General features: G+C 44.0%; 1 long non-coding RNA gene across 1 annotated transcript in view; it reads right to left on the bottom strand.

Moving 5' to 3' along the window:
* LOC140128947 (uncharacterized) overlaps positions 1 to 26,335 on the bottom strand; it is a 442,943-nt gene extending 416,608 nt beyond the window's left edge. Inside the window, exon 1 of the long non-coding RNA XR_011855204.1 lies at positions 26,155 to 26,335. This is a non-coding gene — a long non-coding RNA (uncharacterized lncRNA). The remainder of the gene's footprint in view (positions 1 to 26,154) is intronic.
* Positions 26,336 to 26,570: the final 235 nt, after the last annotated feature.

Raw genomic sequence — 26,570 nt, 5'->3', positions numbered from 1 at the left:
GAGACACGGTTGTCAGACAGTGGGGAAGTTGTTGTCAGGGCAGGAAGTCCGAGGGGGGAGCAGACTGAGGGATCGGAGGATGATGAGGTGACAGACCCAAGCTGGGTTGAGAGGCCGGGTGAACACAGTGCTTCTGAGACGGAGGAGAGTCCTCGACCAGAACAGGTTGGAAGAGGCAGTGGTGGGGCCAGACGGAGAGGCAGGGCCAGAGCTGGTGCATCAGCGCCAAATGTGTCAACTAGTGAAGCTCCCGTGGCAAGGGCTCCTGCGGCGAGGGCTAGATTTTCAGAAGTCTGGAGGTTCTTTAAGGAAACACCGGATGACCGACGGACTGTGGTGTGCCACATTTGCCAAACCAGGATCAGCAGGGGTTCCACCACTACTAGCTTAACTACCACCAGTATGCGCAGGCATATGAATGCTAAACACCCCACTCAGTGGCAACAAGCGCGTTCACCTCCGGCCGTGCACACCACTGCTCCTTCCCCTGTGTCAGCTGATAGTCAGCCCCCTGCCCAGGACCCTGCCACAAAAACCCCATCGTCGCCTCCACGATCCTCCACAGCATCCACCAGCGTTCAGCTCTCCATACCCCAGACGCTGGAGCGGAAACGCAAATATAGTGCAACCCACCCGCACGCCCAAGCCCTTAATGTGCACATCTCCAGATTGCTAAGCCTGGAGATGCTGCCCTATAGGCTAGTAGAGACCGAGGCCTTTCGCAGCCTCATGGCGGCGGCCGCCCCTCGGTATTCGGTCCCCAGCCGCCACTACTTTTCCCGATGTGCCGTCCCAGCCCTGCACCAGCACGTGTCAGACAACATAATCCGTGCCCTGACCAACGCCGTTTCTGACAAGGTCCACCTGACCACGGACACGTGGACGAGTGCTGGCGGGCAGGGCCACTATATATCTCTGACGGCACATTGGGTTAACTTGGTGGAGGCTGGGACCGAGTGTGACCCTGCGGCTGGTCATATACTGCCGACGCCGAGGATTGCGGGGCCTACCTCGGTCCAGGTGTTTGAGGCCTACTATGCCTCCTCCTCCTCCCACCCCTCCTCCACCTCCTCCTCCGAACGACCATCCGTGGGCATGGCGCCATCAGTCGGTAGCTCTAGGCACAGCAGCAGTGCCGTCCCTAAGCGACAGCAGGCGGTGCTCAAACTGCTGAGCCTAGGCGATAAAAGGCACACCGCCCAAGAACTATTACAGGGCATCACGGCGCAGACTGATCTGTGGCTGGCACCGCTGAACCTGAAGCCAGGCATGGTTGTGTGTGACAACGGCCGTAACCTGGTGGCGGCTCTGCAACTCGGCAGACTGACACATGTGCCATGCCTGGCCCATGTGTTAAATCTGATAGTTCAGCGTTTCCTCAAGACATACCCCAATCTGTCTGATTTGCTCACGAAGGTGCGCCGCATCTGTGCGCATTTCAGGAAGTCCAGCACAGATGCTGCCACTCTCAGGGCAGCGCAGCGCCGCCTCCAACTGCCCGCTCACCGACTGTTGTGCGACGTGCCCACGAGGTGGAATTCAACACTGACCATGTTATCCAGAGTTTACCAGCAGCGCCGAGCGATTGTAGACTGCCAGATGTCAACTTCCACCAGAACTGGTAGTCAGGTCAGTCAGCTTCCTCAAGTCTACAATGAGGAGTGGACGTGGATGTCTGATATCTGTCAGGTGCTGAGTAACTTTGAGGAGTCAACACAGATGGTCAGTGGCGATGCCGCCATCATCAGCCTCACCATCCCGCTGCTTGGCCTGTTGAAAAACTCTCTGGTCAGCATGAAGTCGGAAGCTTTGCGCTCCTCACAAGAGACGGGGGAAGAAGATTCCCTTGTTGATAGCCAAAGCACCCTTAGGTCTGTTTCTCAGCGCATATCGGAGGAGGTGGAGGTGGAGGAGGATGAGGAGGAGAATGTTGGCGAGACACAAGAGGGGACCATTGTTGAGTCCTTCACTGTTGAGCGTGTATGGGCAGAAGAAGAGGAATTGGAGGAGTTGGAGGAGGAGGAAATGGACAGTCAGGCCAGTGAGGGGAGCGAATTTTTACGCGTTGGTACTCTGGCGCATATGGCAGATTTCATGCTAGGCTGCCTATCCCGTGACCCTCGCGTTCAAAGAATTTATTCCAGCACCGATTACTGGGTGTTCACTCTCCTGGACCCACGGTACAAGCAAAATCTTTCCACTCTCATCCCTGGAGAGGAAAGGAGTGTGAGAATGCATGAATACCAGCAGGCCCTGGTGCACAAGCTGAAACAGTATTTCCCTTCTGACAGCGCTAGCGGCAGAGTGCGTAGTTCTGCGGGACAAGTAGCGAGGGAGAGTAGGCGAGCAGGCAGCTTGTCCAGCACTGGCAAGGGTACGCTTTACAAGGCTTTTGCCAGCTTTATGTCACCCCAGCAAGACACTGTCACCTGTCCCCAGTCTCGGCAGAGTAGGGCTGATCTTTACAGAAAGATGGTGAGGGAGTACGTAGCTGACCATACCATCGTCCTAAATGATCACACAGCTCCCTACAACTACTGGGTTTCAAAGCTGGACATGTGGCACGAACTGGCGCTGTACGCCTTGGAGGTTCTTGCCTGCCCTGCCGCTAGCGTCTTGTCCGAGCGGGTTTTCAGTGCAGCTGGTGGCATCATCACCGATAAGCGTACACGCCTGTCGACTGACGCTTATCAAGATGAATAAAGCCTGGATTTCTCCTAATTTCCAATCTCCAGCAGGTGAAGGAAGCTCAACCTGAATAATTTATCCACTCCTCCTCCTCATTTTCCTCCTTCTCCTGCTCTTTGTACAGTAAAGCAGAGGAAACTGGCTATTTTTTGACAGGGCCCACTGGCTCTAGCTATAGTACTTTATGCATTTAATTTTTCTGGAGGGCCACCGACCCGGTCCTCTGTTTTAAACAATTTTTTGGACTGCCACATACAGGCACTATCCAAATTGAATTGTCTCCATAGCAGCCTCCACACGTTGTCTCCATTGCTACCTCCAAAAGTCGTCCATATAGCTGCCTCCATACATCGTCCCTTTATCAAACGAGGTTTGTCAGGCAGAATTTTGGGTTGTTTTCATGGCTTCCATGTTAACTTTGTCGCCACCCTGCTGTGTAATCCACAAAATATACTGGCAAACTTTTACCATTTACGGATATTATTTCAGCGCTTCTTGCGCATCTGTTTACATTCCCCTCACCCGCCATATCCCAAACTTATAAGAACGCTACTACACTTAACTTGGTGCAGGCTGGGACCGAGTCTGACCCTGGGGCTGGTCATATACTGCCGACGTAGAGGATTGCGGGGCCTACCTCGGTCCAGGTGTTTCAGGCCTACTATGCCTCCTCCTCCTCCCACCCCTCCTCCACCTCCTCCGAATTACCATCCGTGGGCATGGCGCCATCAGTCGGTAGCTCTAGGCACAGCAGCAGTGCCGTCGCTAAGCGACAGCAGGCGGTGCTCAAACTGCTGAGCCTAGGTGATAAAAGGCACACCGCCCAAGAGCTATTGCAGGGCATTCCACATCAAACTTGTTAACTTTGTCGCCACCCTGCTGTGTAAGCCACAAAATATACTGGCAAACTTTTTTCATTTACGGATATTATTTCAGCACTTCTTGCGCAGATGTTTACATTCCCCTCAGCCGCCATATCCTAAACTTATAAGAACGCTACTACACTTGATCTTATCCGAAAGGTTCTTAGAAGTGCTGTTTGGGGAGTAGCCTAGAGACAGGGGCTTGGATTGGCGAAAGCTCGCCTGGCAGCGGAGCGCCAGCTCCATGCCAAGATCCAACTAACATAGTTTTAACTGCAGCACCTTTAATCTACTACTAGTTCACTGCCTCCATACATGGTCCCCTTATCAAACGAGCTGTGTCAGGCAGAATTTTGGATTGTTTTCATGGCTTCCATGTTAACTTTGTCGCCACCCTGCTGTGTAATCCACAAAATATACTGGCAAACTTTTATCATGTACCGATATTATTTGAGCACTTCTTGCTCACCTCCTTTGGTTCCTCTCTGCTACCCATTGGTTTGAAGCCTGAGTCCATTTAGGGTATGTCGCCATGCCACTCTCTAGCCTTCCGCTGCTGCCGCTGCCTCTGCATGCTGTCCCCTATAGTGTCAGGGTCAATTATTGGATGTTTTAGATGCTATCTAGCTTCATTCTGTCACTCTGTCATGGCCATGCTGTTGCCCATAATTTTGGCATAATGGTGCATTTAATCAGCCTCAGAGGCATCCATGCATGCTGCCCCTGCTGTTTCCTGTCCATTTCCGTGGTGTTTCCATCGTTTTCTGAGGTTCCCAGGTGTTTGGCCAAGCTTCCCTGTGCAGAGCCTTGGTCCCCTTGAAAAATGCTCGAGTCTCCCATTGACTTCAATGGGGCTCGTTACTCGAAACGAGCACTCGAGCATCGGGAAAAGTTCGTCTCGAATAACGAGTACCCGAGCATTTTAGTGCTCGCTCATCTCTAGTCACATTGTACGACCTATAAATTTTTATTTTTTTTGGTAATGCGATCATATGAGGGCTTATTTTTTATGGGATGAGATACAATGTATAAATAATTTATTTTGGGAGTCTAAAGCTTATTCATGAGATTTTATTAACTATTTCAAGGGGGACACAAATCATCAATTGCAGATTTAAACATCTGCAATTTGTTCTTCACACACATATATATTGTTCTTCACATGCTATTTTGGGCGCACCGTTCCGCGCGTAACTCCCGACAAGTAAGCAGATGTGCCGAACATCTGTAATCTATTCTGCACTGTGTTCTGCACTGTGTTTTTCTCTTAAATGATCCTGTGTTCACTGTTTTTATTCTATTCTTCACATCTGCTAACTTGTCGGGAGATAATATACACGGGGAACAGTGAAGAATAGATCGCAGATGTTTGCAACTTATCAGAAGACATTATTTTTCAATTAAATAACACATTTTAATCCCAAACCATGGTCCCTTTGAAAAATGCTTGAGTCTCCCATTGACTCGCGCGTGAAAAATGCGCCGAAAACGCAAAAATGCTAATTACTCCAAGGAAAAATGGAACAAAAACGCAGCCAAAAACGTCAGTTTTTCACGCATTGCACCCTGACGTGAAACGCAACGCTAGTGTGGAAGGGGCCTAACAGTCTCCAAGAAGTGACAATCATTTGCAACTTAGGCCAGCCAGCAGGGGTGTCTGTTCGCCTGTGAACCAGACAAGCCAGTGTCACGGGAAGAGGTTAGTCTTTCTGGCAGGAAGTCTCCTTCGAGGTGGAGTCATATCAGTCATACAACATAAACGAACAACATATAATAGCAGCACAATCATAAACCTTCTCCAATATACCCTCATAATTATCTCAGGGATATTCTACGGTTCTTTGCCAATAAATGTTTACGTACCGTAAATCCGGCGGCAGACTTTGAGATAAAGGAGACACAGAGAAGTTTGTGTAAGAATAAGGTTCTTACCATCCCCCAGGTTGTCTGTGTGTCTGCTGCCAAAGAGCCTGTTGTGTTGCCGGGTCTGCAGTACTGAAGTCAATCTGTTTAAAACTGCCCCACGTTGGGCGCCATTTGTTAGATATGGGTGTTTGTCCTCAAGGGGGACCAATCAGTATATTGGAGAGGAGCCATATTCAAGATGATCACAAGCTCGCAGAGAATTTCACACAAGAACACAGAATAGTGCTCAGAATAAAACTCTAACTTTATTGGTGCATAGCATCGTCTTGTATACCCAAAAGAAGGGCATTTTCATGCTAAGCTATCTTACAATCATTGGACAGCTTCATTGAACCATTAGATAATAATGATAAATGGTAGATAATAACAATTGGTCAGTTTCCGCTTAGCTGTATTTAATAATTAGCAACAACATATGGCTTACGTGTTTAGGCTACATTCACACGATGTATGCCCGCCGTACCGTAGTACGGCGGGCATACATCGGCGCTGCGGAGAGGAGCAGGGGATGAGCGCTGCTCACCCCCGCCCCTCTCCATAGAAAGATACAGCGCACGGCGCCGTATCACAGGAAAAGATAGGACGTGTCCTATCTTTTCCCGTGCTACGGAGCGGTACAGTGCCGCACGTGTGCTGCACCGTACTGCTCCCGTACAGGGCCATGAGCCTTTAGAAGTGTATGGGGGACGTATATCGGCCGCATATACGTCGGCCGTATATACGTCCCCCATACTGTAGTGTGAATGTAGCCTTACAAAGCAATAATGATGAAGTCATCTTGATATGTGAAAAGTCCCTTATTGATTTTCCCATTACGTGCCAGGTACGAGCTAGCACAAGCTACCTTTTATGGTTATTATTCCTTGATACTAATCAGAAGTTCTGTAATTAAGAACCTTAGTAACCGATCAAATTTCCTTCTGGTCATCTATACCAATCAATATTTATACTCTTTATGAAACCTTATTTATTCAGTTCAATTCTCCTAAAGTGAACCTGAGAGAAATACCATAAACAGGTTCTGAATAAGGGGCTGCATGAGGGTACATAGGATCCATCCATATCAATAGTTTGTCAGCACGATTCAAAAACGGCACATGAGACATACCAACACCAGTAGACTTGAGGGGTGAGGATATAGGTAAGAAATTAAATTAGGGAAAGCTTTTGGATTTATCAATTAAAAGCACTACATCCATCAGGGTTAAATAAAGATTTTGAAATAAAAAGCTTTTTGGGATGAACATTGGGTGTATTGTCGATAATATTTAATCTGGTCTGCATATATAACGATTTGTGGTGTGCGCTTTGGAACGTAGGGGAATTTAAAATTCCCAGAGTAACTATGATTGGTGGAGATAAAAGCGGACCTGAATGAGAATTTAGCAATAGCGGAGGTGTGTCTAGTTGCGATATGTGGATTGACTGGAAAAAAAAAAAAAAAAAAAAAAAAAGGTAATAATTAGAGATGAGCGAGCACTAAAATGCTCGGGTACTCGTTATTCGAGACAAACTTTTCCCCGATGCTCGAGTGCTCGTCTCGAATAACGAGCCCCATTGAAGTCAAGGGGAGAGCATTTTTCAAGGGGACCAAGGCTCTGCATAGGGAAGCTTGGCCAAACACCTGGGAACCTCAGAAAACGATGGAATCACCACGGAAATGGACAGGAAACAGCAGGGGCAGCATGCATGGATGCCTCTGAGGCTGCTTAATCGTACCATTATGCCAAAATTATGGGCAACAGCATGGCCATGACAGAGTGACCGAATGAGGCTAGATAGCATCTAAAACATGCAATAATTGACCCTGACACTATAGGGGACGGCATGCAGAGGCAACGGCTGCAGCGGCAGGCTAGAGAGTGTCATGGCGACATACCCTAAATGGACTCAGGCTTCAAACCAATGGGTGGCAGTGTAACGATCTGGGTCTGGTTTTGGAGTCTAAGTGTTGTGACTTACTTGAGTTATTGCAGGCAGGAATCGTAGTCAGTAAGGCCAGAGGTCGGAACACAGGAGATGCTTAGCAGTACAGAGGAGCAGGCAGGTATCGTAGTCAGGAGGAAGCCGGAGGTCGCAGCACAGGAGATCAGCGTCAGTATTGAGGGAGCAAGCAGGTATCGTAGTCAGGTGGAAGCCAGTGGTCGTTGCACAATAGAGGAGTCAATCGCAGGAGAGTAGGAGACAAGCTAGACTACAGGCTGGAAGCACAATAATCTTGCAAGGATGTATAGGCAAGGCTGGGTTTAAATAGGAAGTCCAATCTAGGAAGGGGTGGAGCAAGGCCAGGGAAACAGGAACTAGGAACTGGAAAGTCACAAACTAGGCCAAGGATCAGCACTGGAGCTGTCCAGCTTGTTGCTTAGCTCAGTTGGTAGAGCTGCAACCTGGGACAGCAGAGTCCGCCGGTTCAAGTCCTGACAGGCAGAGAGGAACCAAAGGAGGTAAGCAAGAAGCGCTGAAATGATTTCCTATGTGAACAAAAGGTTGACAGTATATTTAGTCGATAACACAGCATGGTGGCGACATAGTGACCAAGTTCCATAACGTATCTGGTTAAACACCCGAAAAATGAGCCTGACACAGCTCTTTTGATAAGGAGATGACATGTGGAGGCAGCCATGGAGATGACTTCCATGATTAAGAGCGACAGTATGGGGCATTCATATTGCGCTGCTATGATTGCAACTTCAGGTCTCCAGCATGGCGGCGACAGATGGGTCGAGTTCTGCCTGACAGAGCTTGTTTGATAAGGGGACCATGTATGGAGGCAGTGAACTAGTAGTAGATTAAAGGTGCTGCAGTTAAAACTATGTTAGTTGGATCTTGGGATGGAGCTGGCGCTCCGCTGCCAGGCGAGCTTTTGCCAATCCAAGCCCCTGTCTCTAGGCTACTCCCCAAACAGCACTTCTAAGAACCTTTTGTATAAGATCAAGTGTAGTAGTGTTCTTATAAGTTTGGGTTATGGCGGGTGAGGGGAATGTAAACAGATGCGCAAGAAGCGCTGAAATAATATCGGTAAATGATAAAAGTTTGCCAGTATATTTTGTGGATTACACAGCAGGGTGGCAACAAAGTTAACAAGTTTGATGTGGAAGCCATGAAAACAACCCAAAATTCTGCCTGACACAGTTCGTTTGATAAGGAGACCATGTATGGAGGCAGCTATATGGATGACTTTTAGAGGCAGCTATGGCGATGACGTGTGGAGGTAGCAATGGAGACAACGTGTGGAGGCAGCTAAAAAAACGACGTGTGGAGGCTGCTATGGAGACAATTTAATTTGGATAGTGCCTGTATGTGGCAGTCAAACCAGAGGAGCAGGTAGGTGGTCCTCCAGAAAAATTAAATAGATTGAGTGCCTGTATGTGGCACTCCCATAAATTGTTTAAAACAGAGGACCGGGTAGGTGACCCTCCAGAAAAATTAAATACATAGAGTACTATAGCTAGAGCCAGTTGGCCCTGGCAAAAAATAGCCAGTTTCCTCTGCTTTAGTGTACAAAGAGGAGGAGAAGGAGGACAATGAGGAGGAGGAGTGCATACATTATTCAGGTTGAGCTTCTTTCACCTGGTGGAGAATGAAAATCCGGAGAAATCCAGGCTTTATTCATCTTGATAAGCGTCAGCCTGTCAGCGCTGTCAGTCGACAGGCGTGTACGCTTATCGGTGATGATGCCACCAGCTGCACTGAAAACCCGCTCGGATAACACGCTAGCGGCAGGGCAGGCAAGAACCTCCAAGGCGTACAGCGCCAGTTCGTGCCACATGTCCAGCTTTGAAACCCAGTAGTTGTAGGGAGCTGTGTGATCAATTAGGACGATGGTATGGTCAGCTACGTACTCCCTCACCATCTTTCTGTAAAGATCAGCCCTGCCGAGACTGGGGACAGGTGACAGTGTCTTGCTGGGGTGACATAAAACTGGCAAAGGCCTTGTAAAGCGTACCGCTGCCAGTGCTGGACAAGCTGCCTGCTCGCCTACTCTCCCTCGCTACCTGTCCCGCAGAAGTACGCCCTCTGCCGCTAGCGCTGTCAGAAGGGAAATACTGTTTCAGCTTGTGCACCAGGGCCTGCTGGTATTCATGCATTCTCACACTCCTTTCCTCTCCAGGGATGAGAATGTAAAGATTTTGGTTGTACCGTGGGTCCAGGATAGTGAATACCCAGTAATCGGTGCTGGAATAAATTCTTTGAACGCGAGGGTCACGGGATAGGCAGCCTAGCATGAAATCTGCCATATACGCCAGAGTGCCAACGCGCAAGAATTTACTCCCCTCACTGGCCTGACTGTCCATTTCCTCCTCCTCCAACTCCTCCTCTTCTGCCCATACAAGCTGAACAGTGAAGGACTGAACAATGGTCCCCTCTTCTGTCTCGCCAACATTCTCCTCCTCTTCCTCCTCATCCTCCTCCACCTCCTCCGATATGCGTGGAGAAACAGACCTAAGGGTGCTTTGGCTATCAACAAGGGAATCTTTTTTCCCCGTCTCTTGTGACGAGCGCAAAGCTTCCGACTTCATGCTGACCAGAGAGTTTTTCAACAGGCCAAGCAGCGGGATGGTGAGGCTGATGATGGCGGCATCGCCACTGACCATCTGTGTTGACTCCTCAAAGTTACTCAGCACCTGACAGATATCAGACATCCACGTCCACTCCTCATTGTAGACTTGAGGAAACTGACTGACCTGACTACCAGTTCTGGTGGAAGTTGACATCTGGCAGTCTACAATCGCTCTGCGCTGCTGGTAAACTCTGGATAACATGGTTAATGTTGAATTCCACCTCGTGGGCACGTCGCACAACAGTCGGTGAGCGGGCAGTTGGAGGCGGCGCTGCGCTGCCCTGAGAGTGGTAGCATCTGTGCTGGACTTCCTGAAATGCACACAGATGCGGCGCACCTTCGTGAGCAAATCAGACATTTTGGGGTATGTCTTGAGGAAACGCTGAACTATGAGATTTAACACATGGGCCAGGCATGGCACATGTGTCAGTCTGCCGAGTTGCAGAGCCGCCCCCAGGTTACGGCCGTTGTCACACACAACCATGCCTGGCTTCAGGTTCAGCGGTGCCAGCCACAGATCAGTCTGCGCCGTGATGCCCTGTAATAGCTCTTGGGCGGTGCGCCTTTTATCGCCTAGGCTCAGCAGTTTGAGCACCGCCTGCTGTCGCTTAGCGATGGCACTGCTGCTGTGCCTAGAGCTACCGACTGATGGCGCCATGCCCACGGATGGTAATTCGGAGGAGGAGGTGGAGGAGGGGTGGGAGGATGCATAGTAGGCCTTTGAGACCTGGACCGAGGTAGGCCCCGCAATCCTCGGCGTCGGCAGTATATGACCAGCCCCAGGGTCAGACTCGGTTCCAGCCTCCACCAAGTTAACCCAATGTGCCGTCAGCGATATATAGTGGCCCTGCCCGGCAGCACCAGAAACGGCGTTGGTCAGGGCACGGATGATGTTCTCTGGCACGTGCTTGTGCAGGGCTGGGACGGCACATCGGGAAAAGTAGTGGCGGCTGGGGACCGAATACCAAGGGGCGGCCACCGCCATGAAGTTTCGAAAGGCCTCGGTCTCTACCAGCCTATAGGGCAGCATCTCCAGGCTAAGCAGTTTGGAGATGTGGACGTTGAGGCCTTGGGCGTGTGGGTGGGTTGCACTATACTTCCTTTTGCGCTCCAGCGTCTGGGGTATGGAGAGCTGAACGCTGGTGGATGCTGTGGAGGGTCGTGGAGGCGAAGATGGGTTTTTCGCATGGGAGGTGTTTGGGCCGGGGTCCTGGGCAGGGGGCTGACTAGCAGATGACACAGGGGAAGGAGCAGTGGTGTGCCCGGCCGAAGGTGAACGGGCTTGGTGCCATTGAGTGGGGTGTTTAGCATTCATATGCCTGCGCATAATGGTGGTAGTTAAGCTAGTAGTGGTGGAACCCCTGCTGATCCTGGTTTGGCATAGGTTGCACACCACAGTCCGTCGGTCATCCGGTGTTTCTTTAAAGAACCTCCAGACTTCTGAAAATCTAGCCCTCGCCACGGGAGCTTGACTATGGGAAACATTTGGCGCTGATGCACCAGCTCTGGCCCTGCCTCTCCATCTGGTATAGGACTCGTCTCCATCTCATAAGCACTGTGTTCACCCGGCCTATCAACCCAGCTTGGGTCTGTCACCTAATCATCCTCCGATCCCTCAGTCTGCAACCCCTTCAGACTTCCTGCCCTGACAACAACTTCACCACTGTCTGAAAAGCGTGTCTCCTCATCGTCCGACACCTCTTTACACACTTCTTCCACTACGTCAATAATGTCATCATCACCCACAGACTGCGACCGGTGGAAAACCTTGGCATCGGAAAAAAGCTCAGCAGCAACCGGACAAGTGGTTTGTGACTGTGGGAAGGGTCCAGAAAACAGTTCCTCAGAGTATGCCGGTTCAAATGCCAATTTTTGCTGGAAGGGGGCAGACTGGGGGGAAGGAGGCTGAGGTGGAGGAGCTGGAGGAGTGCTGATTTTTGGTGACATGGGTGGACTGCGTGGAAGACTGACTGGTGGACAAATGGCTAGAAGCATTGTCCGCAATCCACGACATCACCTCTTTGCACTGTTCTGGCCTCAACAGTGCTCTACCACGAGTCCCAGTAACTTGAGACATGATGAACCTAGGGAGTGTAGCTCTGCGGCGTTCCCCTGCTTCCTCATCAGCAGGTGGTGTCTCACCCCGCCCAGGACCACAGCCTCTGACCCCTGCAGTAGTTGGACGCCCACGTCCACGCCCTCATCCTCTACCCCTAGCCCTCGTGTTAAACATTTTCCAAATTAAAGTGTAAACTTTAAATTTTTTTTTTTTGTGTTTATTTATTTTATTTTATTTTTTAAACAAAACGATGCTATCCTATTGCTATGGCTAGTTTCTAACCTACACTGACAGCACACAACTGTGCCTGATGACTTTGAGTTATAAAAAGAAATAAACGTAAAAAAAAAAAAAAATCAGCAGACTGTGCCTAATTCAAATCAAACCCCTAATAAATTGTCCCACTTCGGTGTTTGAGGTGGATATGTGTGTCACTAAGAGCTAAACACAACGGTCGCAAGTCTCCCAGCAAATTCCTCACAATATGGTACTAGCTGCACTACTAGTGGCAGCAAGCCCAGCCACAAGCAAACAAAAAAAGTAAAATTTAATGCTATTGTAGGCCAAAATAAGCCGTTGGGATTCTCCAATGGCTATTTTCTAGCCTACACTAAAAGCACACTGCTTTGCCAGATTACTTTGAGTTCTAAAAAGAAATAAACGTAAAAAAAAATAAATCAGCAGACTGTGCCTAATTCAAATCAAACCCCTAATAAATTGTCCCACTTCGGTGTTTGAGGTGGATATGTGTGTCACTAAGAGCTAAACACAACGGTCGCAAGTCTCCCAGCAAATTCCTCACAATATGGTACTAGCTGCACTACTAATGCCAGCAAGCCCAGCCACAAGCAAAAAAAAAAAAGTTAAATATAACGCTATTGTAGGCCTAAGTAAGCCATTGGGGTTCTCCTATGGCTATTTTCTAGCCTACACTGAAAGCACACTGCTTTGCCAGAATACTTTGAGTTATAAAAAAAAATAAACTTAAAAAAAAAAAAATCAGCAGACTGTGCCTAATTCAAATCAAACCCCTAATAAATTGTCCCACTTCGGTGTTTGAGGTGGATATGTGTTTCACTAAGAGCTAAACACAACGGTCGCAAGTCTCCCAACAAATTCCTCACAATATGGTACTAGCTGCACTACTAATGCCAGCAAGCCCAGCCACAAGCAAACAAAAAAAAGTTAAATATAACGCTATTGTAGGCCTAAGTAAGCCGTTGGGGTTCTCCTATGGCTATTTTCTAGCCTACACTGAAAGCACACTGCTTTGCCAGATTACTTTGAGTTCTAAAAAGAAATAAACGTAAAAAATAATAAATCAGCAGACTGTGCCTAATTCAAATCAAACCCCTAATAAATTGTCCCACTTCGGTGTTTGAGGTGGATATGTGTGTCACTAAGAGCTAAACACAACGGTAGAAAGTCTGCCTGCAAATTACTTACAATATGGTACTAGCTGCACTACTAATGGCAGCAAGCCCAGCCACAGGCAAACCAAAAAAAAAGTAAAATAAAACGTTATTGTAGCCCTAAGAAGGGCTGTTGGGTTCTTGTAGAATCACTCCTGCCTAACACTATTCTAATAGAACACCCTAACGCTTTCCCTGACCAGCAGCAGCTCTCTCCCCAGCGGCATCCAGACAGAGAATGATCCGAGCAGCGCGGGCAGGGGCTAGTCTATTCCAGGGTCACCTGATCAGGCCAGCCAACCACTGCTATCGATGTGTAAGGGTACCACGTCATGCTGGGTGGAGTGCAGAGTCTCCTGGCTTGTGATTGGCTCTGTTTCTGGCCGGCAAAAATCACAACGGCGGGAGATGCCATTTTCTCGAGCGGGCGAAGTATTCATCCGAGCAACGAGCAGTTTCGAGTACGCTAATGCTCGAACGAGCATCAAGCTCGGACGAGTATGTTCGCTCATCTCTAGTAATAATTTATAAATATTGTATTTATATTTAGGCATAATTTTGTTATGAAATAAGAAAGATTTAGTTGAACTAATGTTAGGATTGTTATAACTGAACAATGTTAGGCTAAAGGGGTAAGATTATATGGAGTAAGAACCGCTTATGTGATTAGAGGGTTTAAAATGATTTTCGGGGGGATGTTCTTAAACAAATATGTTTGTATGAAAGATAAATGGTTTTTGTGAATTTACACTATGTATAAATGCCCATTGTTACATCAGCATCATGACCCAGAAGAAGCCTGAAGAGGCGAAACCTGGGTCAGGCGAGGTGTCTGGCATTTTCCTTTTAATATATGCACATTTTTAAATCCTTTTGCGAGTATACTCATAAAATATTTTCTTATTCTATACTTGTGTGATCTGCACTATGCACTTGCCCTTAGGAATATAGGCTCCAACACAGGCTATGAAACATAGCCTTGTTGGTAACAACAGAGTACCTACACGGGGACTACTAGTGTATGAAACACCACAAGGAAATTATCCATCCCTAATTGCGGTGAGAAAAACGTTCAATCTAACTTACTGCTGACTATAAAAAAAAAGTAGTGGAGCATTGTTCTTTTATTGTACAATTGCTCCTCCGAAAGACCACCATAACCTTGGGGATACTTTCCTGAAAAGATTCTTTCTATATGCTCCCCAAGATCCACAAAGATGGCAGTTCAGGAAGGCCTAGAATCTCTATACACTAATATTCCCCAAAAAGATGGAATAGCGACATGTCGGGCACACATGGAGAAGCACCACCTACCAACAGAATTGGTCACAGAACTCACAATTTGTGCTCACCCACAACTGTTTCTCATTTGGAGAGAATCTGTATCTACAGTGTATGGGAACATCAATGGGTTCAAAGTGTGCACCACAGTATGCTAATCTTTATATGGCTAAACTGGAATGTGCTTACTTATCTACATGCACCACAAAACCCATGATCTACCTCCGTAAGATTGATGCCATTCTGATCATCTGGACTGCAGGTGAAGAGGCCCTGCTTAAATTCCATGAGGGTTACAAAAACTTTCACCAAACCATCAATCTGAAATTAAGCTATTCAGATAAGGAGGTACACTTTCTAGATACCACAATACAAATTAAAGACAGCCGCTTAACCACAACAATATACCATAAACCAACAGACAGCACAGCCTACCTCAGAAATAACACCTTCCACCCCAAACATACCAGACAATTCATCATACACAGCCAGGATATAAGATACAACCGTATCTGTTCAGACAAGACAGAGCTGGAAAAACATCTACTGAAGTGCACGTCTGAATTTTTCCAGATGCCAGAGTCTCCATTTGCGCATGAACTCTAACCGATCTCATTTAAAAAATGAAAGAAAAGATCTTCCAGTAGCTACACATTTCTCAAGAGAGGACCACGCTATGGAAGACTTGCAGATTACTATTTTAATGGGAGATTTCAAGACACTTGGGGAGAGGAAATAATGGGAGTATAAATCAATGCAGATTCAATATCTTACAAGGTGGTCTTAACATTCATGCCAGCTTCAGGACCCCCTATCTCTCACCTGGAGGCCACAAGCAGATAGGAGCTAATGATCTCTTGTCATGCCTCACAGGTTTTTAGTTTGTTTATTGGCATCCTCTCGTAAATAAGATGTCCCTGTAGAGTACTAGTCTTCTTGAAAGCTCACCATCAAATATACCCAGTTAGCCTCAAAAAGGTATTGCCTGATTTCTTCACTCTTCTTCTTCTCTCCATGGCTAACATGGTACAAATTACACTACTTGACCTTATAGACATAACCCCATTTTTCAAACGTGTCAATTTAAATTGTAATAACTTTGGAATCATTTATTTTGAGATTGTTTTTTTTTAATGACACATTGTACTTTATGTTAGTTGAGTGATATATTTTGAATTTATTTATGAAAACAACTGAAAAATAGCAAAAAGTTGGAAAAATTTGCTCTTTTCTAAACGTATTAATTACTTAATAAATAACATTCACCAAATTTCTTCTTTACATCGACAACATTTTTTAAAATGATTTTTAATCTCTAGAATGGTATAAGGCTTTTACATTTAGTAAAATAATTTGATTAAGGGCAATTTCATTTCTCAAGTGATTTAAATGGACCTAAACAACAGAAAATACACATAAATTACCCCATTTAAGAAACTACACTCCTTAATTTATTCAAAACAACAGCTCAGTGCTAGCTAGTTCATTACTAGCTGACCAATCACAGCAATCACTTGAGTGGTTGGGTCGTTTATTTCTCCCCTGACATGTTGCTGAGATCCTTGGCTTTCAGAAACCACAGGACCTTTGATCCTGTTACCCTGCATTTTGTCAGGATGACAGACAGAAGTCCCAAAATTCCACAGCATCATGGTGTCTTTATGCGCTGCTGGGGAATGTCATGGTGGCTTAAGGTGAACCTGAATATTCCAATAAAAAAAAAAATATATATATATATATATTTCTACAAATCATTAGATAATAAAAGACTATGCAATGCATTTTGCAATGGGAAGGGCATGAATCTCAGTATACTGTATTTCCACAAACTATTAGGAACAGTATGAACTGTTACAATAGCTGAGTTTTACAATATACTGTATATATTGCATTTTCATTGGGTTTCCCGGCGATTTATGTTTTGCGATTGTGTCGCACGTGATCGGATTTTGGCGCATCGACAGAAAACGGCTGGAGTGCCGTCAGACAATCCGATGGATTCAGACTATGCGCAAGATTTAACATTTAGAATTCTGTCGCAAGACACGCACTTACAAGCACCGGGAAGAAGAAGGCGACTGATGCAGGAACTCGGGTGCACGATCTCTATGAATCGCGCCGGACTTCATCCTCGTCGGACAGTCCGAATCAGGGATCGCGACTGGACCAGGTAAGTTAATTTGCCCCATAGAGTTTGCACTGTATTCTGCACTAGTTGAGTGGGATGGTAAACCACAACATACTGTATTTCCATGAACAACTACTGCCAGAGTATACATCGTATTTTACAACAACTAAGGCTAAGTTGCACCCCAATATATTGTATTTTCACTAACAATTAGAAACTGTCATGGTAAGAATTTAAAATTTAATTTATTTGCATTTTCCATTAATGGACTTTCAAATTCAATTATTTCAGAATTATTTCAAATTCAGAATTTTTAATTCAATCCTTTTCCAAATCCAGATTAATAAAACTTCAAATTCTATTCATTTTCAATTCCGGACTAATCGAACTTCAATTTCAATGAATTTTCAATTGCCAACTAATGGAACTTCAAATGTATTTCTTTTACAATTCTCATTAAAGGAGTTGCATATTCAATTCTTTCTCAATTCCAGACTAAGAATAATTTTTTATTTAAATTCTGCATTAATGGAAAATACAAATTCAATTATTTTTCAATTCTCCATTAATGGACTTTCAAATTCAATTCTTTTTAAATTCCAGAACAGAATTTGAAATTCAATTATTTTCTAATTCTGGATTAATGGAACTTTAGATTCCAAAATTATTCAGTTCCGGTCTTACTGAACTTTAAATTAAATTCTTTTTCAATTTTGCATTAAAGGACCTTCAAATTCAAATGTTTCCATTCCGCATAAATGAAACTCCGGATTAATGGAATTTAAAATTCAATTCTTTTTCCATTCGGGATTAATGGAACCTCAAATTTAATAGTTTTTCAATTCCAGATAACTAGATCCTCAAATTCAAAAATGTTTCAATTCCACATTAATGGAACTTCAAATTCAAAAATTCTATTTGTTTTAAAAGTTGTACTAATAGCACGTTAATTCAATTGCTTTTCAATTCCAGTTTAATGGAATTTAGAATTTAAACTTTAAATTGTTCAATTCTGTATTCAGTGAATTGGGTCTGAACACTCAAAGGGCCTTTAACAGCAGTGAGAGGAAGGGTTTGAGGATTCTGATTGCTTTTTTTAATGCATAGAGAAAGACTAACTGGATCTGAACACCTAAAGCGTCTTTGATAGCAGTAAGAGGAAGTGTGTCCAGTTTAACCATTGCCACTTAAATCCTTAATATAAATAAATGGGTCTGAACACCCATAGCTCTTTTAACTTCTGTGACATCATTTTTATTTAATTATATTTTTCATTTCTTTTATTAATGTTATGTTATTTTCTCAAGTACTTTCCCTAGCCGATTTTGGGCAGGATAACTGCCCTGTTATTTCCACCATTTTTCAGCCCTCTGGCCCTTACTAACTCCATTTTACAGCCATTTTAGGTGTTAAAGAGGGTATTCCCACAAAGAGAAGACTCTTAAATATACTAAGGATAACAAAATATCATATTCTCTAATTCACTGTTATTAACAAAAATACAGCATTGAGTACAGCATGGTGTACAATTTTGGTTGCCCCAGGATCTGACGGTACATTTTCTGACTTTAGGGTCGGGCAGGACAGATTATTCTCATGAATAGCTTCTCCTGTCTCACACTGCAGTGTCTCTGCATCATTATCTTAAAGCAAGGTGGGTAAAATATAACTTTTATTCAAAATCATTAAAACTTACTTAATATACCACAATACAAACAAAATGCTATCATCATATGAGCAACCGCATGTGAGGTAACAACCAGTGTTATGTGATGCTCAACAAATGTCAAATCAAATTTATCAGAAGGACAGCAAAACGTAGCATAGTTATATAAAGCTATCCAGTAATAATTGAAAGACTATCTACACATCATAGGGCCACCAGATCAGATACACCCACTATATAGTATTCCCAACACTTAGATGTTGATATTAGGAGTGGGCACAAGGTGGGCACAATGTCAATGTGGGCACACACACTTAAATAACAGATGGCATGTTCTTACCATCCGCCAGTCCGTGTGGACGAATCGCCTCCTGTAATGACTTATTTAAACTGAGGATGCATCACTGCTAGAAATATCACTTTATGTACCCTTATTCTCATATCAAAACTATGTGTCGCTTAAAGAATATTAAATATTCATATACGCGATTCTATTGTTTTGGTTTTGCCCTGGTTTTATTGACGGCCGAGCTGTAGCGGGGCTTCTACTTACAATTCCCGACATCGCGTCATAATCCCAGGGTTCCGCCCCACTGAATCAGGTGACCGGTCATGTGACCGGATCACGTGACAAAGGCGGAAACGAGAGGCTTGAGCGCACCGAACGCTGTATAAACAGCCGGACATGCGCAGATTACCTCTGCAACGCCAGCCTAGCTTTGGGTACTCACTATGCCGGGCAGCACTTGGAATAGAGCCACTGCTCTGTTTTAATGAGATTAGCTATACATCTTTTATTATTTTCAGAAAAGGATCAGTCTAACTCTATCTTTATCCCCTGATGAATCTGCACTACAGCAGAGAAAACGCGTTGGGATTGTTGTTCTTTGGAGACTATCTAGCTAGGGTAAAGCATCCAGCAGGGATAGCTGTGGACCGTCCTTGTTAGGACGGGAGTCTGGGCACCTAAAGGGTAATCTAAAGCTGAGGGCTATACAAGGTCTCCGCATGAACTGCAGGAGCCGATGACCTGAGATCTCCAGGAATGGTAAGATCACCTTATGCTTTTCCCATTTCTTCCACACGGACTGGCGGACGGTAAGAACATGCCATCTGTTATTTAAGTGTGTGTGCCCACATTGACATTGTGCCCACCTTGTGCCCACTCCTAATATCAATATCTAAGTGTTGGGAATACTATATAGTGGGTGTATCTGATCTGGTGGTCCTATGATGTGTAGATAGTCTTTCAATTATTACTGGATAGCTTTATATAACTATGCTACGTTTTGCTGTCCTTCTGATGAATTTGATATGACATTTGTTGAGCATCACATAGTAGTAGTATATAAGGCTGGAAGGAGACGCAAGTCCATCAAGTCCAACCTTCAAGAATTAAATAAATGTTTTATCCCCATAACCCGTGATATTTTTTCTCTCCAGAAAGTCATCCAGGCCTCTCTTGAACATGTACATAGAGTCGGCCATAACAACCTCCTGCGGCAGAGAGTTCCACAGTCTCACTGCTCTTACAGTAAAGAACCTTTGTCTATGGTGATGGTAAAATCGCCTCTCCTCTAGGCGTAGAGGATGCCCCCTTGTCCTGGTCACAGGCCTAGGTATAAAAAGATCTTTGGAGAGATCCTTGTACTGTCCGTTCAGGTATTTGTACATTGTAATGAGGTCTCCCCTCAGTCGTCTTTTTTCTAAACTGAATAATCCCAAATTTTGTAATCTGTCAGTGTATTCTAATCCCCCCATTCCCCTAATAATCCTGGTTGCTCTCCTCTGCACCCGTTCCAGCTCTATTATATCCTTTTTATACACTGGTGCCCAAAACTGTACACAATATTCCATGTGTGGTCTGACCAGGGATTTGTATAAGGGCAGAACTATGTCTTTATCATGAGAATCTATTCCTCTCTTGATACATCCCATTATTTTATTTGCTTTAGCAGCAGCCGCCTGGCTCTGGTCACTAAAATTAAGTTTACCATCCACCAATACGCCCAAGTCCTTTTCAGCTTCAGTTTTACTAAGTAATTGACCGTTTAGAACATAATTATACTTTTTGTTTCCATGGCCCAAGTGCATAACTTTACATTTATCTACATTAAACCTCATCAACCATTTCTCTGCCCACTCCTCAAGTTTCCACAAATCCCTCTGTAATGCTAAACTATCGACCTCAGTATTTATTACTTTACACAGCTTAGTATCATCTGCAAATATTGAAACTTGACTGTGTAAACCCACTACAAGGTCATTAATAAAAATATTAAAAAGAAGTGGCCCCAATACTGACCCCTGTGGCACTCCACTGGTAACATCAACCCAATCTGAGAATGTGCCATTAATGACCACCCTCTGTTTTCTATCACTAAGCCAATTACTTACCCAGATACACAGATTTTCTCCTATTCCCAGCAGTCTCATTTTATATACCAACCTTTTATGTGGCACGGTGTCAAATGCCTTTGAGAAGTCCAGATATACAACATCCACAGCGTCCCCCAGATCCAGTCTTGAACTTACCTCCTCGTAGAAACCAATCAGATTAGTCTGACAGGACCGATCTCTCATAAACCCATGCTGACGCTGGGTTATAAGGTTGTGCACAGTGAGATACTCCAGGATAGCATCTCTAATAAACCCCTCAAATATTTTCCCCACCACAGCAGTTAGACTTACAGGTCTGTAGTTTCCAGGATCGCTATTTGATCCTTTTTTGTATATTGGTACCACATTTGCTATGCGCCAGTCCTGTGGAACATAACCAGTCCTCAGTGAATCTTCAAATATTAAAAATAACGGTCTGTCTATCACCGTACATAATTCATGCAGAACCCGGGGGTGTATGCCATCTGGCCCCGGTGATTTATCTATCTTAGTGGTTGCGAGGCGGCGCCGTACCTCTTCCTGGGTTAAACTGTTGACATTATAAAAAGAATTAACATTATTCCTCATTGTGTCTTCCACCAGGGGATTTTCCTGGGTAAAGACAGTTGAGAAGGCGACATTCAGTAGATTGGCCCTTTCCTCGTCTCCTTCCACCGTGACCCCCATGTTATTTCTAAGGGGACCCACACTCTCTGTTTTTAGTTTCTTATCATTTATATACTTGAAAAATAATTTGGGATTATTTTTGCTCTCCCTGGCAATATTTCTCTCAGTCTCTATTTTTGCGGCCTTTATCTGCTTTTTACAGGATTTATTTTTCTCTCTATAATCCTGTAATGCCTCATCGCTACCTTCACGTTTTAGCACCTTAAACGCTTTATCTTTCTCGCTTATTGCTTTCCTTACAAGACTAGTTAGCCACATAGGGTTTTTCTTGTTCCTTTTATGCTTTTTCCCATAAGGTATGTGTTTCTCACAGGACTTTTTCAGAATATATGTGAAAAAGTCCCATTTTTGGGGGGGGCTTTTGTCCTTGAGAGCATTATCCCAGTCTATGCCTTTAAGGTCTTCCCTTAGTTGCTGAAAATTTGCCCTCCTGAAGTTTAGAGTGTTGGTTGCCCCTTCACTAACGCTCTTAGTAAAGCGTAATACAAAATCAATGATATTATGATCACTATTCCCCAGGTTCCCCCCAACCTGTAGTTTTGATATCCTATCAGGTCTGTTGGTAAGGATAAGGTCCAGCAGTGCCCCCCCTCTTGTTGGCTCCAGGACTAGTTGCGACAGGTAATTGTCTTTTGTTGTTGACAAGAACCTGCTGCCTTTGAAGGACCTGCAGGTTTCTGCCCCCCAGTCAATATCTGGGTAATTGAAGTCCCCCATGATAAGTACTTCACCATGCTTTGAAGCCGCATCCATTTCACTTATCAGCATTTCCTCTGCTGCCTCCATTATATTTGGAGCCTTATAACAAACCCCTAGTAATATTTTATTTTTATTTTTCCCTCCTCTTATCTCCACCCATAGGGACTCCACATTTGCGTTACTGATGTCATCTCGCAGGACGGGCTTGAGGCAAGAATTCACATATAAACAAACCCCTCCCCCTTTTTTATTTATACGATCCTTTCTAAAAAGACTATAACCATCTATAGTAACAGCCCAGTCATAGCTACTGTCCAGCCATGTCTCGCTGATACCCACTATATCATATTTCCGTTCCAACATCAAGAGTTCCAGTTCCTCCATTTTGTTTGTGAGGCTTCTGGCATTTGTGTACATACACTTTATATGGTTTTCCCTGTCCGTATTCCTTTTGTCCTTATTCCCCAATCTCATTCCAGCCCCCCTTCCTCCCCCATGGACTATGACCCTTCCCAGCTCTCTATGTACACCGTCTATTTGCCCTGCACAAGTGTAATTGCCCTCCCCCCAGGTCTCTAGTTTAAACACTCCTCCAACCTTCTAGCCATTTTTTCCCCTAAAACAGCGGCCCCACATAACACTGGTTGTTACCTCACATGCGGTTGCTCATATGATAATAGCATTTTGTTTGTATTATGGTATATTAAGTTTTAATGATTTTGAATAAAAGTTATATTTTACCCACCTTGCTTTAAGATACTAAATCTATATTGGTGGTAGGTACAGCTGGTGGTTAACCCAAACGGCGACTGTGGCATCTGGCTTATTCTACATAAAAGTGTCTCTGCATCACCAAGACCAGCTCACACACAGAAACAGAATCACATTTCCTGCCGGCAAACAGTAGCGTGAGGAGAGTAAAGCTACTAGCTACAGGGAAGATAAGATCTTTATATTGAGGGGGGGTGGGTAGGCATGTAGCAGAGCTGACTTTGTGTGTGTTATAGCAAAGATATAGCAGTGCTGGAGAGTGTCATTGGGGCAGATTTATCAAGCTGTCTGCAGGTCAGAATATTTCTAATTGCCCATGGCAACCAATCACAGCTCCAGTTTAAAATATTCATGAGCACTGGTGAAATGAAAGCTGTGCTGTGATTGGTTGCCATGGACAACTAGAAATTTTCTGACCTGCAGACACCTTGATAAATCTGCCCCAATGACACTCTCCAGCACTGCTATATCTTTGCTATAACACACAAAAAGTCAGCTCGGCTACATGCCGCCCCCTCCGATATAAAGATCTTATCTTATCTTGTTTTATATCCATACGATGGATTTCTCATCTCTGATCTGTCTCATGTCTCTTTCTATGTGTCTACTACTGAATGTTCAAAAGCTAATTGAATGTGTAGAGAAACCTGGACACTGATAACGCAACTAGATTGTCAGCACACAGGGATCATAATACGTCTGCTTACAGGGTCCTGCCCACTCAGTGAACATCACTGAGTGATAGAAGCTAAAACAGAAAAAAAAAAAAAAAAACTTAGTAAAATTGTAAAGTAAGGGGGTAAAAATTATGTTTAATGTGTAAACATCACTGGGGGGTTTCTTTCATGGGCAAACCCCTTTAAAATGATTCAATGAGGTCTGTGTCCGGGTCAAAGTTAAGTCCGAGCCCTAAGCAGAGTTTTGTCTCAGAATTCAGACTAACCCGTTGAACCCACATTTTGACCAACCAGCTAATCTCTATATATTTCTGAAAAAAAAACCAGATATAGACAGAGTATGCACTATATTTTACCATAACTGAGGACAGTGAACCCCAATTTTTTAAGTTTCCATTTTTCACTCCCAACCTTCCAAAATCTATAAGTTTTGTTTTTTTTCCAAGTAAAGAGCTATTGGTAGGCTTCTTTTCTGTGTAACAATTTGCAATTTGTATTGGAGATATTTAATATTCCATGCCGTGAACTGGGAAAAAAATCCAAATAATGGTGAAAAAATTAATTTGAGCCATTTTCTTGTGGGCTTGGCTTTCACTGTGCGCCCCATATCACACATATACTTCATTTTGGTTGGTAAAATCATGGAGATACTACATTTATATAGATTTGATTGTGTTTTAATACACTTAAAAATTAAATCCTTTTGTACAAAAAAAATTCTTCATTTTGCCATTTTATAGCTTTTTCAGCGTACAGAGCTGTTTGTTGTCTAATTTTTTTGTACTTTTAAGCCTTGATTGTCTGATTGACTCTACCATATACTGCAATACTACAGTAGAAAATAGGGATTTCATCCACTGGCACATTGTAACAGATCTTCAGAAACCATACAGCCCCGGTTCTTATAAAGACCTGAGGTTGTCATGGTGACAAATCGTGGCTCCCCAATGACTATCCCATCAAAGATGGCAGCACCCATGCTCGACAGCTTTTGACTGTCATTCGGGGCTTCGTCTGTGGCAATCAATGTGTTAACACTGCAAAATACAGCAAATAGCCACGTTGCATGGGGGGAGCTCAGTCAGTAAGCCCTCTACATACTGTACATACATATTGCAAATAAAATAAAATTTTCAATGGATTAACACGCTCAACCACTTTTGGTTTGTATTAACTAGGGAACACTCCACATGACCAGCCATTTTTAACATGCTCTGACTCAATTTTTATAATTTTGCCATTGTCTGGGTTTCTCAAATCCATATGAACCTCTATTCTCGAAACTCGAATAGCTGACTGTTCACTACCTTTCCAATGCATCCCATTTTTTGTAGATCGTTGTATATTTAACCTTGTCAAAAATTGTGCTGTATGCTGTGCCATTATACAGGATATTGATACTAGAATGAGTAGATTTTAGCACTTGCTTCTGGGCTCTCATATCTCTCTGACAAGAAAATAAAACGCATAGAACCTTATCAAATTATATAACTAATGACAACCTCCAGTGGCTCCTGCAATCAAAGATTAATTTACTCTATCAAGTTTGCAGAATACAAGGTGATAAATCATGTCAAAATTAAATAATCAGTATATGCCTTGTGTTCTTCTGTGTGCAGAAAAACAGGTGCTGAGGAGTATTCATTTGCTATGTATAGTTAATATTCTTTTCACCACATTCTGAAATCAGAATTCTATTTTTATCCAAAGACTTGGTATCCAACATAATATAGCAAGCATAAGTGTCCAATATAATGTACAAAATCATCAATTTATGAAAATACTGCTGGTATTTTTTTTTTTAATTGAATGTCTTCATAGAGATATACCAACCTAAATGATTGATGGCCATGTTTGCAGCATCAAATATATTAACAATTGTTTCCATATTGCATTTTCTGGTTACAAATATATCTGAAGATACAATATCATTTAAAACATACACATATTTATAATTTAAGCTACTTGCGCAACTCTGTTATGTCTTCCTGTATTACTAGGTCTTCATAATAGATCTTTCAATGACAAATGAAGAAATAATAAAAGAATGGAAAGCAACATAAGAATAATATATTTTTTATAAAATGATACAAAAAAATCTAAAAAGTCACTAAAGTTTAATTGAAATTTCAGCACTTTCAAAATAATGATGCTTAGGTTAGATTCCCACCCTGTTTTTTCCATATGCCCAGCCAGGGGCATTGCTAGGATGGTAAAAGATCCGTGGCACGGGCCCCAATGCATATGTATCACACTATCAGTAATGCCTGCTCCTGTACATAACCCCTTCACCTTTGGTTGTGCCATTAAAACCTTTACTAGCATGCAGCTGCAGAGGACAAAGGAGAAATCCCTACTTGTTACTACAGGTGACATTTCCTCGGACTGTAGTTGTTCTCAATCTTCTCCATCAGGTCCAGCATCACCACGTATCCTTTTCAGCCACGTGACCAGCCTGTGGATTTCACCACACAGACACTTTATGTTCTTCATTGTTGCTATACCCTGATGCCCGGACAGTGTTATCCTGCTGCTTCCCCTAACACTCTCCCCAAAATATTGTAAGTATGCGTTCAGGCATGGTGTTTTCCCTGCATTTAAACAATACAAAACAGCAGGTGCTGGTTCCAATATCATGTGTTTCACTGGAAGCTAGCTTTGCATTTGTAAAAACAGTGCGAGTGCCCCGTATAAACATGCCCTAACAAATGTCACCACAGCCCCCAGTAAAGTCCTCACACAGCACCAACAATGTCCCCAACAGCTACTAGTA

Source organism: Engystomops pustulosus, chromosome 4, assembly GCF_040894005.1.
Source record: "Engystomops pustulosus chromosome 4, aEngPut4.maternal, whole genome shotgun sequence".
Classification (NCBI taxonomy): domain Eukaryota; kingdom Metazoa; phylum Chordata; class Amphibia; order Anura; family Leptodactylidae; genus Engystomops; species Engystomops pustulosus.
Note: the sequence above shows the minus strand (reverse complement) of the source record. Positions and strands in the feature narration are given on the sequence as shown.